Here is a 6649-nt window from a genome sequence, read left to right on the forward strand (position 1 = left end):
ATGCATAGCATTTTTCTTACGGTTCACTACCATCAATAAAAATGAATCTGTGTTTCTTACAAGTAATAATTTAAACCAAACAGCAATCCACAGCAAACATGATCCTAGTGTCTTATTTGGATAAATTAGACGATGAATATCTTCCAAAATTGTCATTTAAAAAAACCTAGTGCAGTTAGAAAACAGTCCAGAGCATAAGTAGAAAAAGCATACCTTCTTACCAAACAACACCCCAACAGCATAGCTAGTTGTTTGAGGCGGCTTGCATGAAGACGACAAAGTCTGGAAGCATGACAAAGATCATGGGAAAGATATCAGATACTTTTCCAATGATAAGAAATAAAAAATAAAATAAAATAAAAAAATCAAAGCAGAATTTGGGCTTTTGATACAGGAATGAACTCCTGAACATTAGTTGTTTAATACCCTTGCCTAGACAACCTTTGAAATAGATAAAGAATCTCTTGATACAGAAAACATGAATCGCAAATACAAACTCATTCTATGAATATATTACTAGCTGGTTTTTTTAATGGCAAAATTTTAAGTCCAAATACAAACTCAGATCGGATAGTCTGGATATCCAGTATTCGACAACTTTAATTACGTGGTTTTTTTAATGGCAAAATTTGAAGTCCAAAGACATTAAAGACTTAAAGTCCAAATGTTAACAGTGCATATACTTCGTATATATTATCTAACACTAAAAAAAGTCATCTACACCAGAAACGATAGCAGATCAACAAGGTACGAGTGTACGGCAAGTCAACAACTCTACAAAACCAAATATTAGATAATGATAAGATAAATAAAAACAAAAAAAAATGCAGAAATTAAACTATAACTTTTAAAATATTCAAACTAAAAAAAGTATTACCTTCTAATACTAAAAATAATCATCAACAACGGAAACCGAAGGCGGATCAACAAGAGACGACAACTCTACAAATAAAACGATGAAAATACATTAGTAAAACAAATTTCACATGGCAATCTAAGTTTAAAAATTCAATAAAAAAAAGGAAAAAGTATTACCCTCTTCAATTTGTTGAATGTCATCGATACTTTCTTCAATCATAAGGGGCCCACGTGTAGTGCGCATCCAATCTTGTGCACATATCAAAGCTTCAACCATATGTGGAGAAACAGAACTACGAAATGGATCAAGTACTCTTCCACCGGTGCTGAATGCAGATTCCGATGCAACCGTGGAAACCGGAATGGCTAATACATCCCTAGCCATAAGACCAACTATAGGATATCTCTCCACCCCTTTTTTCCACCATCCCAAAGCATCAAAACTCTTACCAATGATATTTGGCTCTCTATCATCCATCAAATACTTGTCCAAATCACTTTTTTTGTCAAAAACTGTTCGTCCACCAATATCCCTCTCAAACTCATAATCAGCAACAGCATGCCAATCATTATAATTTTCCAAGTCTTTTGAAGTCAAAGCAATATTTTCAGAAACATTTGGCACATTTTGAGATTGTATAGCAGCATAATGTTCATACAAAGAAGTCAAAGTTTCCATCACCATATTATACAACTTTGTGGCCTTGTCAGAATCATATTGATCATTAATAGCCCACTTAACATAATGCATTTTACGTCTAGGGTCAAGCACAACAGCAACATACAACATCAAGTTAATGTTATCCACATTTTCCCAATATCTGTCATGCCTTTTCTTCATCCCAAAGGCCATTAACTTTTCACCAATATCAACACTTTCACACTTCTTTTTTATCATCTTGCCAATTGTCACAAGTTCTAACAAATACACATTAGCAGTAGCATACAAAGATCCCGATAGTCTCAAAGTAGCATCATAAAAAATCTTAAGAAAGGGAATAAAAGAAGCAACACGATACCAATCCATATCAGTAGGAACACCCGACATCTTTGTTAACTCAGAAAAAAATTTCCCGCCATCAGAATTTTCAAGCAAATCAAAAGCCTTATGATAAATCAAAGCATACTCCAACATCAAATAAGTGGAGTTCCACCTAGTTTCAACATCCAAGCAAAGCTGGCTTTTAGATTCAATTTGTTCTTGATTCACACAATTTCTAAATTTTTGCAATCTAGCAGGGGAAGATATAACAAATCTGACAGCATTACGTATTCTTTTTATTGATTCATCACATTCTTTCAAACCTTCTCTTACTGTCAAATTAAGAATGTGAGCTGCACACCGCATATGCACAAATTTACCCTCTAAAACAGTCCCATCTTTCCATCTTAGTAGCCTCTTCCTCAAATATTGGACCCCTACATCATTTGAACTTGCATTGTCTACGGTAATGGTCATTACCTTAGTGATACCCCACTCAAGCAAACATTTTTCAACCGCTTTACCAATAGCCTCACCCGAATGGCCACTAATTGGACAAAAATTTAAAATTTTTTTATGCAAGTTCCAATTGTGATCAATGAAATGGGCTGTTAAACACATGTATGACAGATTTTGGCAAGAGGTCCATGTGTCAATAGTGAGAGAAATACGAGAAGAACATTTGCTAAAATAACTTTTCAGATTTTTTTTTTCATCTAAAAACACACGATAGCAATCTCTAGCTACGGTAAAACGAGAGGGGATAATGAAATTTGGCTGAACAACAGACATAAAGTAGCGAAAACCCTCGCGATCAGCAAATCTAAAAGGCAATTCATCCATTATTATCATTTTAGCAAAAGCTTTTCGACCCTCCTCTTGCCTTAACTCCCTGAATTGTAATATACCCTTCTTTTCCCCACTTGCATTATCACCTACACTAGCATCTCCTAATATTTGCTGACTTTGCTGAATTAAAGCAAGAAGCCTTTGGGATTTGTCAACATTAGGGGGGTATTCCTTACACCTTTCTAAATGATTTCTCATAACACTTGTACCGCTTCTAGAGTCACCACAAACATCAACTTCACAATACATACATTGTGATCTTTTATTCCCATCTTTTACTATCAAATCAAAATGATCCCAAAGCCAAGATCTTTTCTTCTTACCTTTTTTATCAGCTCCATCACTAGTCGCGGTTGAAGGCCTTTTTTTTGTAACGGGTAGTTTTTCAATTATGGCATGCTCCTCACTTTTTGGGGTAGCAGATTCTACAGTAGCAGCATCATCCATCTACAACACATATTTCAGAATGTAAATTTGTTGATAAAATAAAACTGATTGTATATTATTTTCAATCACAAGTTCTTTCACAGACTAAATCAACATAAACAGAAAATTTTCCCAACATAGAGCACAAGAACAGAAATTTCATAAATTAAAATTCCTCCACATTCCAATCAACAACAACAGAATTTTCAAATGAAGCAGAACAATCGAAATTTAAAATGGAGCAAAAGTAGAACAGCACTTAATTAACAGTTGAAAAAGCATAAACCCATTATTTTTAAGAAAAATTAAAACAAAACCCAGAAATTGGTTTCGAAAATCAAACCTAAAAACCCGATTAACTGATTGAAATTAGTACTAATAACAAAAGAGGAAAGCATAAAGGGAGTATTAAATCACTAGGTTTTTTGTTAATTAAATTACCTTGGTAGCTTAGTGAGGGAAGTAGTCGCCGTTAGTGGAGTGAGGGAAGCTGCTGGTGGAGTGAGGCCGTGAGTTACAGGGAGATCTCAGAAGAGAGAGGAGTAATTCTCTTCCCAGCACAAGGTTTATTGAACTAAACAAATGTGTTTGTGGGGTCCACTTGAATAATTGATGTATTGGTGTATAATAATATACAAATACGCGCGTTTTTAATTTCCCGTTGTTGATTTATTTATCTTTGAGATTAATTGGGGCTTCCTCGCTTTACCAATATACAAACTTGAATGTGTATATGTTATTTCAATTAATGGGTTGAATGTGTGTATTAATTTATTAAGGCTGGTTTATGAGTTGATTGATTGCATTAATTTGCTCAATAAGCAATTTAACTGGTTTATGAGTTAATTCATAGCATTCATTTGTTCGATATGGGATGAATCTGTCTGTATGACTGTATGTGTTGGTGTTGGTGTTGGTGTTGGTGTATATTCCAAATATTGTTAGGACTTAGGTGCATATATTGTTAATGCAGTTGTAATCACTTCTACTTTTTGATTTGCATAAAGGCTTACTGGTTTGCTCACTATCAATTTATAATTACCTCTACATAAAGTTCAACAAAAAATCACACAAATTTCTAACTTATCTGCATTTTAATTGATATATCCACATCTCTTATCAAATTTGTCCTATATTTTTATCCTCTTATTTACAAATGTAGAGGTTGATCAAAAGTAAAAGGGGCTAAAATACAGGAAAGCATGGGAGATCTTAGCTAGCAAATGGGTGTCTAATTTATTACTGCACAAGCTTGAATCATTGCAACATTTTCCTCAAATTTTAAATGAGGATGCTTATCGACCTTTGCTTGTGTCAATTGATCCAGTCTACTTCGGCTATCCAAGAACAAAATTTGAGGTACTTGCAACCTTTTCATCAACGATCCACTTCTTACAAGTTAGTAGAAAATTATGCCAAAGTTATAAGAGGATGGGAAGAGGTAGTTCGCCAAAGTTATGTTGAGACTATAAACCTATTTAATTGAAATGCTGCTCATTGATGCAATATTTATCATTGAGCTCTTCCTGAGGAGTTGTTTCCATGAGTTTATAGATAAAAATGACCATATATTCAACAAACCAAGGATGATCTTACAAGTCACTCGAGAGGTATAAGGCTAGAAGAAAACCAACTACCATTGCAATATTTATCATTGAGCTAAGTCGTTCCTTGATTAAACTTCTTGTTTTTAAATTTGTAATGTAATTATTTCGTGACTTGGTAAGGTGATCAATCTTGACCTGTGCTCCCATTGCCTTCGCCTTCTTCAGCAGAGTCTTAGATTATTGTCTCTTGGCTTTAGTTCTTTCTTGGAATATTTTTCGTACTCTTGATCATACTTGATTGATCCTTGCATTGGTATGGCCGAAGCATTCTTGGGAGGTCTATTCTTTAACAAATTAGGATCCTATTGTTTTCGAAGTAGCATTTTTTCCATCTTAAGTAGTTCTATATTTTTTTTTTTGACAAGATTTTTTTTAGGGGTGCAACACGTATGTATTGACTATGTACTATGGTCAATAATTGGTCATAGTGAGAAAATAACAATGTTTTATAAGAATGTACTGTACTTGTCTAAGTATATCCTCTTGTAAGGCACTTGGAAGAAGTGAGTGCAGTTGTTCCTATATTATGAGGCAATTAAAATTAATAATATTATAAGTGCAGTTGTAATAAACTATATTGTCATTTGAATTATAACTCTCTATTCAATACAATTAAAAGGTTCTATTATTGACATCTACCTTTAATCCTTTATACTACTCCATATTTCACTTCATAAATTATTGTCATCTTGATATATATGTAGTCCATTTTATATACTGAAATCATCTTAAATTATATATATTCAATAAAACTACACTAGTTTTTTTTTTTTTTTTTTTTTTTTTTTTTTTTTTTGGTGTGTGGAAAAACAGAGGTTTCAATGTTTTTTAAGAGCAAGAGAATTGTGCCGTCAAAAAAAAAAAAAAAAAAAAGAGCAAGAGAATTGAATATTTGTCTTTGAGTAATAAAAAATATTTATGGATTTTATTACACACTAATCGGGTCGGATTTTTTTTTTCAATTAAATTAGGAGGCGTTTGGTTAGGGATGCGTGAAAAGGTAAGAGACCGGAGGAGATGAGAAGAAAGTATAGAATAATAATTTTACTTATGACCGGATTTCGTTGCTTCGTTATTTATACCTTATGACAGTTTAGGATAATAATTTTACTTATTACCGGATTTCGTTGCTTCGTCATTTATACTTTATAGTTTGTGTCGTGTATTCTTAGTGGCCTTAGTTAATTACTATGAGCCCTCAATGGAACTTTTTTCAGATTTCAATTTTGCAACATTGTTTATTGCTATAGTTAATGTAATGTACCATGCATATGCTGAACTATGTGGAGTTTAGCTGATACTTTTGCAGTTTTCACAATAAGGGTCACTTCTTGTATACTGTTGTATTTAGTTAATTACTCATGTCTTTGTTAAGTTGGGAAATGCGGGGTGCCAAAATTGAATAATCTCCATATTAAAGTGCCCTTGGCATTTGGAACATTAACTAATTAGCTACATCCTTGTATTTTTATTTTCTATGTATTACATTCTAAAAGACTCATTATTCCTTGACAAACAACAATACTAATAACACCTGCTTGTATGCAGTAAAGTATCATGTAAATGGTAGACAAATCCTGTACTACTACTTGCTCTTAATACTCTCCTATATACTATAATGACTTCCTGTTAAAATTTTCAGCAAAATCCATCTGACATCATTACAACAGTATGAATTCAGTTAGAGATTCCCTGAGGTTGAAAATGATCACCAAAGAAAGCCTCAATATCATCTTCAGAAACATTATGGTGCACTTGAACTTCCTCGAGTGTTTCCATCTTGGGAAGTATCAGCATTCTCTTCCTCACCTTGTTTTTCATCTGCATCTGTTGCAGATAACATATCCCCTGCAGCTGTATTGACCGGTCTCTCGGACTCATCACCAGTATTGATATTCCCTGAGGTCGAACAAGGACCACTCCTAGT

The sequence above is a fragment of the Chenopodium album genome, chromosome 26, assembly GCF_948465745.1.
Source record: "Chenopodium album chromosome 26, dcCheAlbu1.1, whole genome shotgun sequence".
NCBI classification, from domain to species: domain Eukaryota; kingdom Viridiplantae; phylum Streptophyta; class Magnoliopsida; order Caryophyllales; family Amaranthaceae; genus Chenopodium; species Chenopodium album.